Genomic DNA, 13,007 nt, shown 5'->3' with positions numbered 1-13,007 from the left:
GGCCTCAGAGTGACTGAGAAGTGATCAAGAATGGCAGAGGGAGTTTGAAAGGCTTCAGGGAAGATATTGACATAGCGTGGCTAGCCCTGTGCTAGCCAGAAAGGGAGAGAGAGAGAGAGAGTGCGAAAAAGAGGGAGAGAAAACGAGAGGCCAGGAGGATGATGAGGAAGAGGGAGAACCTAACACAGGTCAGCTAAGGTCGGCTGAGCTCATGGTACTATATGACAAGTCAGAGAAAAGTATGTCACTGACAGGTCATGCCACTGCATCTGGTCCTGATCCTCAGAACATGACTCTAAGCTTGGCAGGAACACAGGAGCTGTCTTTGGAGGGCTCATATGATATCACGGCCCTTTGATGAGAGTGCTAATGCAAGTGTTTAGTGTCTCCATGAACAACACACATACACATACCCATACCCACACACCCAAAACTTAAAGGCATAGTCATACATTCCCTCTCTATTAGTACACACACACACACACACAGACCAACATGCACAGGCGCGCACACACACACACACACACACACACACACACACACACACACGCACGCACGTTGACATCAGCTGAGGCCTGTAACGGTGCAGGGCTTTGGCTGTGAGACTCAGACCTGCTCTGTGCTTTTTGGCAGCAGTGGTTTCCCCATGGAGGCAGAAACAGAAACACTGCAGCTGATGTGGCCAGGCACTGAGTTTTTGTTTCTCTCTTCTTCTCTGTCTCTGCATCCCTTTCTCCTCTCTTTCCCTCAGCCAGGCTCTGTTCTCCCTCTTTCTCTCTGCTGATGTCTATATATCTGTCACTTCCTCCGTCTTCTTACCCTTTTCCAGCAATCCTTCTCCATCTCGCTCTCCCCCTCTCCTTTTCTTTTATCTGCCCTGACATTCCTCGCTCTTCCCTTCATTTGCATTACTCACCCTTCTAACTCCTCTTTCTCTTTTTGCTCTCTCACTCTATCTCCCCCCATCTCTCTCTCTCTCACTCTTCTCATTCCTTTCCTCCCTTTGGATCTCCATAAGGTAAAACCCACTCCTAAAAGGCTAAAGTACACAATCACCCACAGCATGCTCAGGCTTCACTTGTTGTTCTCCTAACACCTCCCGGTCATCAAAGCAGAGTCTGAAATCTAATACTATGTAAGAGGTGGCACATGTTAAAATGGAGCATGGGGGAGATGCAATTCAAATGTGTCTATGCTGTCCCCGTGGAGTCTGGAAAAACAGATCACCTTCTCCTGGACTGTGAGGGGAGGCAAGTGACAAAAGACAAGTCGCTGATTTATACACGCTCGCACACTCTCACTCTCTCTCTCTCACACACACACACACACACACACACACACACACACAGAGCACCTGTCCTCCTACTCTCTATTTCTCCTCAACGCCATCTTGATATTCATTCTTCTGAAGCTGTAAAAAGCTCAGTCCAACTGACCCAATCTCTGTCAGAGAGGGCGGTTAAAGATGACTGTGATTGTTGCACTCTTAAAACAGACTCCATCTTCTCTTTTGCAACTACGTTTACTTCACTTGGCTCAGCTCTCTACTAGGCTACTGCGCTGGCTGATGACGTCATCGTAACTGAACTTTTACCTTTCAGTAACATAAATCAGAATAATATCCAGAATATTTATCAAATGAAATTACAATGAAATTACAGTGATTTCCCTTACAGAATTCTAAGCATATCCCTTTTCTAGGAAATTATTACATTTTAAAATAATACTTTTAGGTCGCAACACAATCTTGAGAGACGTCTGCTTGATGTAGGCTATATGGCAGGTTAAAACCAAGCCCATGATCTAAAATACAGCATTGGGGTGCATAGGTTAGGCTCTGTTGGCTTGCACAGCATATAAATAACAATGCCACATTTCTATGGTCAACCTCAGTGATGAATCCAGCGACCTTCAAAGGCATATAAATCAAACATATGTTGTGGACTGGTCAAGATTTGGATTTATCAATACTTTTACACTTTCATCTGACTTTTACACATTCCATCTTTTACGAAAATAAATAATTGTCAGTATTTTCCAGATGTGAAACATGATTGAAACACAATACCAAGCTTTGAAGTTTGAGTTGTCTGAATTTTAAGATGTTTGGTGACGCCTGATCTCAATCAGTGGAATGCTGTTTAGTCAGATCAAGTGAAGGTTCTCAGGCTCAGAAAATAGGCAAAAGAATGCTGTAGTCATACCAATTGGAAGGGCTGTTGCCAAAACTAACCAGTTGGGTCGTACACAGAGATGGCAAAGCAAGGGTATAAATAACACAGAGGAGGCACTTTCTTCCCTAGTTGGATGGAGGCATCGTGACCACTCAGTCAAGGGTTGTTTCTTCAGTGCATGCCACCCAGGGCTTGTTTTTTGTTTGACTGTTGCTCATATCCTGTCTGGACAATTGGCTAGGTCAGACATATTCTCAGGCACAGTACATATAAATGCCTTCCTGTCTCCTCACTAGTAGCCTTTTTAGGCAGCTGGACAAAATGAAACACAATGTAAGGACTTGCATTTACCAAAGGTGAAAATCCAGCTTCACAAAGTAAAAGTCCTACCATGTATTAGTTCTGTGCACTTAGCATGGGTGTTTTCACTAATTAACTCATCTCCCTGGCTGAGGAGTTGTGCCAATTACAATCAGCTGGTTTAATGAATAGTTGGAGTATGTGGCAGGACCATTACTTTCTGAAGCCAGACTTTACACCTCTGGTATTTACCATTTGATGCACCAATACCTTCAGGGCCCTAATTTGAAAGATGAAGTGCAAAGCCTTTTAAAAAAATCTAACTAATGCTAATTTAATAACTAAGTAACATCAATTTGCTAATTTAACACCATGGGCAAGACCTAAAGAGCAAACATGGATGAGTCAGCTCAATGCTTCCACATGCCACATGACAGCTCTAGTTCAGGTGCGAAAACTTTGCTTGTTGACAGTCTTTGCACTTTACTCGCCATCAGGGCCCTTTGTGTCATTTTCAATGTACAAAGTTCCATGACAGTCAGACCACCCTGCAAGTTGGAGAATGACTAAACGGGTCTAGTGAAATGACTTGACAGCTCTAATGGATTCTGTTTGTGATCCCATATAAGGCCTTTGAGAGAACTACTGCCAAACATCCCACCACACACCCTCCTCTACCCACTTCGTCGCTGACGCCCATACAGCTCCTTTAAATGCTATTGCTATCATTAGCCATTACATGCTAACTGGAAACATCACTTTGAGTTTGCATTTTTCAGATGGTTAAAATGTGTACAATTTGTATGTGCTTTGTGTGGTCATTCTTGGTCTTGTATGGGTCAGAGGGAATGGACGCATGATACAATAAGGCATTGAGAGGCCGGTCACAGTTGACTTGGTGGCATGTTCAGAGGGGGAAAAGTTACTCTCATGTTCTTATGTGACTGACACTGTTTGTCCAGTAGTGTGCTTATCAAAGGATCCTTTCACATGCAACAGTTACATGACTTTAATAGGGGAAGAGACTGTCCTTTTTAATACCAGGCCAATGAAGGGGTGACTCGGGGCATGGTGTGCATTTCAAAACTGAAAAAAAGGAGTGTGATGTGGTTTTAATGATGATTCGGTTTGAAGGTTTGAGGTTTTCACTGGGAAAGCAGGATAAGTTGAGTGGAATAACAGAAGTCATAGATGCCACAGGACCGAGAGTGAAGGAGTTTCTTCATGAGGGAAGGTCTGGACCTTCAGAATGGGTGGGCCTGGGTTGCCAAGGCGACAAGAAAGAAATGATGCTGTGTTTTTTCCAGCTGACCACATTGGTGACACTTCCCTGGCACTGCCCTATTACATATGCATGTCCACTCAATGACACACACACACACACACACAACCTCTAATGCAAACAAATAGACATACTGTACAGCCTTCACAGATGTGCAAATGCCCACATATACAAACATGCACACGTACACACGCACACAATTCTATTTATATTTGAGAAGGATGCTTGCTCATTCAAACTCTCACTTTCTCAAGTACAGCTCAAGAGATGGAACATGGAGCACACTCTTCTTCACTACATGTCCAATAGTCCATTGCTGGAATGTAAAATCCCAGAGGCTCCTGTCAGAACCACATACACACTCTCACTCACACACTGTACATCCACCGCCCCCCTCCCAAAACACACACACACACTTAAAGAGATAAAGAATGTGGAGTCCCAAAGTCTCTGTCCAGAGTTAGTCCGTTACAACGCGCTGATGATGACCCTGTCAGGCTGCAGGCTTTACACACACAGTAAATCACACTTTCCTTGGGGAGTCTCTCTCTCTTTCTCTCTCTGTGTGTGTGTGTGTGTGTGTGTGTGTGTGTGTGTGTGTGTGTGTGTGTGTGTGAGAGAGAGAGAGAGAGAGAGAGAGAGAGAGAGAGAGAGTGAGCGCTCTGTTATCCTTATCTGTTCCACTGGGGGTATGTCAACTTCTTGACTGGTCACACATATAGGCCCACACATAGACTGGTTTCTAGCACACACACCCACACACACAGATAAGTTCAAACATACAAGCACAGCCAATCACCTTCCACTCACCCCCCACCAAACACACACACATACACACACACACACACAAACCCACAAACACATGGCCTACATTAGCACCTAGGATCTCCTCAAAGCCCTTAATAACAGCACTGGGAGTGTGGCAACCACTTCAAGTTACGGCAGCACTCTCAAGCCCTCACTCAGAGCTCATATCATACACTTGGAGAAGGAGCTTTCGTGAGATGAGCACAGGCAGGCAGACACACACACACACATGTAACAAACTCACACATATATTTAAACACATGTAAGCATATGCACGTACGTACTGTAACTAAGATAAATTCTAGCTAAACACAGTTGCCAAGAGAGCAGACTGTCTGACCCAGCCAGGTCATTCTGATTCATACTGACCTCATCCCCTACAGTAACATTAAAGTGGATCCACCATCTGTATTTGGACAAAGCCAGAAGACATTATTCATCTATTCATTTTACACACCGAATACAGAATTTATCTCATTATGTCAAAACCACCATAACCTAAAATGTATGATAAATGATAAATGGATAATGCATATTTGCATTTACTATTACAATGCTGTGCTTTGATGACAACACTCGTGACAAATTACACCAGTGGTTTAACATAAAAATATGAAAAGTACCATAAATGTAAAGCTCCATTTAGAGCAGAGTGTGTGTGGGCCCTGTAAGTGTTGTTTTCTCGAGCTGTTGCTCAGGAATGCTTTTAGCGCTATAACAGTGCGTAACAGTGACTCACACAGTGACCCACACCAGGAAACCAGCCGAGATGAGATGAGGTAGATCAACACAATAGCTAGATCACAACAAAGAGACTATGCAGACTGATGCTGGGGCTTAAGAATTATTTTATGTTTATAGTCCTTATGGACGTTTTTGTCTAAGGCAACTTAGAGTACTAGAGTAAACTATTACAATTGCTATTATAAATAATAGTTTTAAAATACAGTTGTAAAGCACATGGAACATAATCGTAATGATAAAAACAATATCAATCATTTGGAAACACAGTGTTTCTGATATTTGGCCTTCAAATAGATTAACACCATCTACTCATATCTGTCTTTAACCCTTAAAGGAGTACCGTCACGGAATGTTGAGAAATGAACATTCTAAAGAATATCTGGGTTCATTGAATTCAACATAGAATTTTAGAACCTTCAATTGTTGCGGAACTTAGAATGTTCAAAAACCTACACCTTTAAGGAAACAACAGTGTGTGCACTCTCTTTGCTCCAGTCTCAACTTCACTGGCTCCAGCACCTGTGGGTGGGATGTGTCTCCTTTTCTACACAGCAGCCACCCCTTGCACGGGTCCCCAGGCTGCTCCACGATGAATGGGTCGTGTGATGGATCTGGGGGAGGGGAGAGAAGGGGTGGTGGAAGAGAGGAACACTGTACAGTTCTGAAACACAGGCCTCAAGCTGGGCCGAGACAGCCAAGAGAATCTTTACCACTGCATGTGTTTAACGGAGAGAGAGCCTGCGGTCATTTACAATTTGCTGGTTTTGTTTGCATTTCATTGGATTTGTTAGCCTAGAAATCTAGACGCACCCTAGCGGCAGCAAATATAATTTGCAGCCAGGGTAGTCTAGCAACTCTCCGTTGGCTTGCAAGCTGGAAAAATTAAACTTCTATCAGACCAATCATATCGTGCATAGAGTCGTCTACGGTTCAGCGTGAATTTCCTGCTACTTGAAAACAAATAAGATGGGTGCTGCTGCTGGTGAACAGCGGTCTTTGAATTGCGACTCGAGTTAAAGGACAATTCCGGCGCAAAATGAACCTAGGGGTTAATAACACATGTGTACCGAGTTCGACCGTTCGCTGGGATTTGTTTTCATGCTAGTCGAATGTGACCAGTTTTATTGCAAACCGCTAATTAGCGTTTAACGCTAGCCTTTGGGGCACACGTACAGTAAAAAGAAATTGCTATTTCTATACCACTAACAAGGCCCAAAATAGCACCACACTTACACAGTAGCGTAATGAGGGTCTCTACATGTAAACTGAAGCATTGAGAACTTTGTAAGTGTACAGGCAGTTTATTAAAAAGAAACACATTACTGTTCACAACTGGTTCACATATACAGACACACACAAATGTTTAATAAGAGAAAGCTGCAGTAATCCATTAGCTTTCAGGAACAGGGAAGCACCGAGACTCTGGTCCAGTCTAGCAGCACGACACTGCACCCCCGGTCCAAAAACAGCAGCGCGCTGGCCATTGATGGACTCTCCGACAGAACTAGCTCATTGTTCCCAGCTTACATGCCCAGGGTTTATTTTCTCCCCTCTTTCCCCCTCCAGTTCTATGCTTCATTCAGTGACATGCTGTTGTTTTCTGCTGCTGTCTCCAGTTCTCATGCTTCAAAGCTCAAAACTGCCTGTGTTGCCACCATGGGGTTTTCCTGAACCAGCTAAATTGTTGCAGTCATTTCCCTGGTTTTGGGAAGGGAGGCTTAGCTCATAGTCATATGACTGATGGAGCGGTCCAGCACTTTTACTGCACTGTGGAGTTGTCCAACATGGTCTCTCTTGGCCCACACTGGGATAATGTTCGCTGGTAGGGGTCATTCAGAAATAATGACTCCGTTGCCCATGCTGCACCTGGTGCTTCACTGCTTGATCCAAACCCTGCAGAAATGCTCAGAGCCGCTGCCCTGCGTAAGGAGAGGGGCTTAAGGACGTTACAGTCACATCTTGGAACAGCACTTACTGCAGGGCCAGATCAAGGTATGATGAGTCACAGCTAGGGAAAACGGGGTATCAGAAGCTCCTTTTAGTAAGTAGGAACAAGGTTTTTGCACCTAAAACCCACCATTTTGACAAACAGGCTGATCATCATGGCTGTTGTTTGTTTAAATTTGCACATACTTTCACCTAGGATAGTTTCACAATCAGAGTGAGCACTTTGTTTTACGAGGCCTAAAAATTAACCCTCGAAATATCATTATGTGTTTGTTGTTGTTGTTGTTTATATAAAGGATAATAAAAATGTTTCATGGCAGCTGGTCATTGACAGTTATTGAGAAATGTCTCATAATTGTCAATGTTATATTTGTGTTGGAGAGGAAAATTTCAGTCCATATATGATTAGTTTTAATAGAATATCTGTAGTGTTTATTACTGTTCTTTATGTTAACATAAATTAAATAAGACTGGTGAAAAAGGTTAACATATTCATAGAAAATCAGACTGGACAAAAAAATCAGTTTGAAGGAAAACTTAAGTGACTATGTTTTACAATTAGGAAATTATAATGTTTAAATTTTATCTGAAATTTTGTTGGTAGGCTGTTACTTACTTTGATGAATATATGAAGTATTTCCTCTGCCGTATTGCCCTCCTGTATATCAAATACCTGCAATTTCTGTTAAAATTATGGTAATTATATGCTTTCTTTGAAATGACAATTGAAAGATATAAAATATCCTAGTGGGGCCCAGTTTTTGTCCAGAGTAACCATGTGTTAATATGTAGTGTTGAAGTGGTGTAATTTCAAAATGAAACATCATTGTGAAAATGACAATGACATGTGTTTTGTGCCAAAGAAAATTCCACTTCTTTTCCCCAATTTGTCTCGTTTCCAATTTGTCTTCTTTGTGTGTGTGTGTGTGTGTGTTCTCTGTTGTGTTGTGTGGGCCCAGCTGGTGAGTGTCACAGAAAAGCCAGCACTGAGCTGGTCAGGAGCCCCGGGGTCCCTTCCCCCTCATTCACTTCCAGGACACACCGCAGCCCTCTGTACCACCCAGGCACAGGCACAGGCCAGGCTTACATCACAGATATCATAAACCCCACACTCCACCAGCACCTGGCCCTCCGCCCTGCAGAGTGCCAGGGTGGTGCTGTCATTGCTTACTGTTGTTGCCAGAGATAATTAAGCTGCTTTTAAAGAGAAATGGAGAGAGAGAAAGAGAGAGATATCAATAGGGTTTGTTTGTCATGAATACATGCATAAACACAAACAAGTGTGATCAGACATTCACACATGGCACACACAACACATATCTGGACAAGGAATGCAAAGCAGCCAAATTTGTATCTGTTCTTCTGAGGCAACATTGTAGCCCCATGATTAAGCAAACACCTTCAATGAAGTTAAAGACTCTTGTTACAATACCTTTACTACACTGAAAGTCTGCCTTTACAAACAAAGTCAAGACACTGATTATAGGTATGTAATAGTGATATCCCCAGTGGCGCAAAAAGTGGGTAGAGTATGCGCTATATGCGGTGCATAGGGGCGCAGCACCATGGGGGTGCCAAAGTGATGCTAAAAAAAATAAAATAATATATATATATATATATATATATTTGGTATTTTCTATATGTAGCTACTGTTGTGAGTTTCTAAATCATTTCAACATTTTCTCAATGTTAAATAACATTTTAGAGGACTATCTCACAAGCCCTCTCATTAGATTCCATCATAGAATTTTTACATAGAAGAGATGGGGGCGCTGTGAGCGCTGAGCGAGCAGGTAGGCCTACGAGTAGTGAGTTGCCGTCTATGGAAAAAAAGGGATACAGCAAAAAAAGCTGTCAGAGGCTAAAATAAAAAGAAAGAGGGAAAAGGAGATGGCATGTCAAGGGATGCGACAACAGTTAAATAAGTGGATGGTGAAAGGCAACAGGTAGGATTTCAAGTGTGGCGTCTGTGCTTGGAGGCTTGCAAATATTCATGTCAGACTAACTAGCATTTGCTAAGCCGATTGAAACATAGCCTATTCCATTCATATAGCTAGGTGGCTACCATGCTCATACTGCACTTTTAATGACAAATGTCACGCTAGCAACAACTCATTGCATGTTTTCATAACCTAACAATGAAGGCTCCTTGTAATAATTTAATATTGTTTTGTCAATGTGAATGAAAGTGGGGAGATCCCTGTTGGGACAGATAGGTTGACTGAGAGGGTGTCAGAAGGGGAATGACTACTAGTTAACAAATTGGTCCTGTGACCTAAGCGACCTAAGGGAGAGTCAGTGAAAGGGTAAGAGTCTGCCACTGTGAACAAATAGAAACCCCCACTCCACCCCTAGGGCTATACTAAACACAAATTCTCCACAAAATCTCTGTTTAACGCACACACACACACGCACACGATTTGTTTGAGAGCTCAGCAGGGCGATAGTGGACAAATACAGGTATGCATACATAACACACACACACACACACATAAATACACACTCACATGTGCACACCAGGGCCCAAATGTATCAAAGGCAGACTTTACTAATAATGAAGGACTTACACACATACACACATACATACACACACACACACATGCACACACGGATAAACACACATGTAGTAAATGTAAACCGGACTGAAAGGATCTGACACTCCAGTGTTCCGATCCTGGTGGTAGAGGTGGCGATGGGGCTTTGACAAGCCTTTGGGCACTAAAAGTGCTTACAATAAAAATCTGTTGCACACATGTCTGTATGCCTTTGTGTTTGTGTGTGTGTGTGTGTGTGTGTGTGTGCACATGTGTATGTGAGAAAGCCACCTCTTTGATGTGCCTGGTAACAATAGTAAATTATAGGCTGGCAAACCAATTAGCCCATTTTAAATTTGGAAGGCCAATGTAATAGAGACAGCCACAGGGACGTCAACATGGAGACTCTGGGCAGCGATGCCTGGTTGCTGTGTCTAGACAGTTGTCCATTGTTTTCGATTTACTCTCATCCACACTACAATGAAATACATGGAGGGATCTCAGCTGGCTTGGATTACACTAGAAGATCTCACAGACTTAAATGGATTTGCTTCTTAATAATAAATTACCCTTAGAATTACCCTACGCAAAAGCTTTTTTTTCCTTTTTCTTTGCCTGCCATGTCTATATCCATTGGAACTTGGAACTTCCCCTCAATATTTTGAAATAACGAAATAGTTTTTTTGGCGGTGTGAGCACAATCAGCCAAACTTCAGACACAAACAGAAATCATATTCTCATATTCATTGATTGTGGTAGATTAGACTGTCCAGTGAGACTGTTTGTCCGAGTGTCTCTTTCAGGTGAAGAGTTCTGGATGGATGTTTGAGGGCAGTGTGGACACTGTTGCATAAACCATGAAACGACCTGTGGGTTGGACTGGAGGATGCCTGCGAGACCTCACAGGTGGTCTTCCTATCTAGCGCTGGGCTCCAGGAGACAGTAGAAGGAGAGAAAAGGAGGGAGGAAGAGAGTGAGAAAGGGAGGGAGGGAGAGAGAGAGGGAGAAGGGGAGTTAGAGAGAAAGAGAGAGTAAGAGAGTGGGGGACATGAGTGGAAAAGCACTGCGTTAACACTTGTAGAGTATACTATAGCCAAGCTTCCACTGCCATTTTCACTCAATTTATTTAAAAAAATAACAGCAGGAAAAAAGAAAGGAAGAAGGGAAGAAAAATAGAAGTGGGAGAAAACATAACGGTTCTTCTGTTCATGCTCTGCTATCTCCAGGGAGAAAAAAAAAGATGAAAGGCTTTTATAGCACTTCCTCTCTGCAAGGGAACACAGTTAGGCCCTGTCCCAAAACGGCTCCTTTTCAAACACTAAGACAAACACACTGGCCCTAATTGAAGAATTTGAAGTCACAACCGGTAATAAAGAGAGGCTTATCGCTTTTGGGGGTGAGTCGCTTGGGACGGAAAGTGGAGGCGCGCTGTTTCTTCCTGTTTACTCTTGGACCGTTACCGATGGCGATGGGGGAGATACCGCCGAGAAAAGCTGAGGAACTGCAGAACCCAACAGCGCAGATAAACGATAGAGAGCTCAACAGGGATTATACAGGGAGCAGCATTTGTTTCTCTTTTTTAGTTGAGAAGAAGGGCAGGAGGATCATGTAAAGATGCTGTAGGTCACCATATACTGTCAACTATGAGTAAACAGTGGGGTTTATTTCAGTAAAGAATAAAGTGTCAGGAGTACAGCTTTGCCAGGATGACTCAGGTCATCTGCGGATGCGTAAAGGATGTGAAGTAAAGGCTGTGCAGTGAAAAAGCATTGCGATGGGGGTGAAGCATCCATTACCACATTCGGTCTAGTGCCCATGGGGATCCAGGTTGATATCCAGTATGAGGTCATTTCTCGGAGCCCTCTCCCCATCTCTCACACACATTTCCTTTGAGATCAATAACTGTCAATAAAGGATAAAAAAATATGTATGTATACAAGTCATAAACATTTATGACATAACGATTCTGTTTTTGTCATAACAAGTTAGGATTAGGATTAGGGTTAGAGTTAGGGTTCATGTGTCATGACAGTGTCATATGTTCATGACAGTGTCACTCTTGTCACTGACAGTGTCAGTGTCTTGTTCATGACAGTGTCACTCTTGTCACTCTTATGTCGATACTGTCAAGTAAAGTGTTACCGGTCGTTCTAATATGCTACTGTTTCTGTTTTGGTTTTCCCTGCGTCGCTCTCATCAGCGTCACGGGTTGGCTTCGATGTGAGTGGTTGAAGTAGCACGTAGATAAAGATGACAGACAAGTGGTTTATCCAATCATATGCAAGGATTTTTGATAAGGCCCAGCCTTCTGAGACACCTCTCCAATGGAGCGATCCCAGATGGATGAGTGGAGCTAGGCGGAATGAAATTCATCTGGCGTGAGTGAGGTTACGTCAGAGCAGCTTGTAGTACAAAACGTGCCTGCGTCAAAGCTATGCATGTCAAAGTAGCTTGTAGTTTAAATGATAGTATTATGGTCTGCTTCTTGTAACTTGTGTGAGCGGCACATATGACACCCCACATATGTCCACCTGGGCTGGACCTTTTCTGTACCACCAACACGTCCATAAAACATGCCGGGAAGCATGCCTGCTTTCCAGTATACTGCTACCAGGTCATAGTGTCAATGTCTGAAATCTGAACTTGGTACATAATTCACAGCCAAACTAACACCATAGCTAGTGTGAGTAAATTTATGGGCAATGTCATGATACACACTGAGAGTACAGCTATGTTTGTGTCATGGCAAGTCAGCCTGTGAATATAATTGTAGGGGTGTTGTGGAATTTCTGAGTTTTCTCCACTAAATCACATCTCCGGGGGGACCCCGACTCCCACGGAAACTGGAGCACATCTTGAGTCCCCCGAGATTGAAAATTCCAGGCTCTTAGCGCCTCTGCAACTCAGCATGTCCGTGCTATCTGAAATCCAACTCTTTCTGTGGGAGACAAGGGGATAGCAGCCATTGTTTCGGTGTGTGTGTGTTTGTGAGTGTGTGTGTGTTTCAGCTTGAGTAGTCAAACTTGACATTTGGATACGTTTTGCACTGAGGGATACTAATCCAAAACCATTAGAGGGATACAGTTGCATTCATATGAAAGCATAACAGGGTCATTTGTTCTTTTAGACTTGATTCTGAAACACCACACATTTACATTTCCCACTTGCCTTTGGGTGAGCGTGTTTGAGGAACAGTTGCTGTGCAACACAAGCTCATTT

This window comes from Alosa alosa, chromosome 16 (genome assembly GCF_017589495.1).
Source record: "Alosa alosa isolate M-15738 ecotype Scorff River chromosome 16, AALO_Geno_1.1, whole genome shotgun sequence".
Taxonomy (NCBI): domain Eukaryota; kingdom Metazoa; phylum Chordata; class Actinopteri; order Clupeiformes; family Clupeidae; genus Alosa; species Alosa alosa.
Note: the sequence above shows the minus strand (reverse complement) of the source record.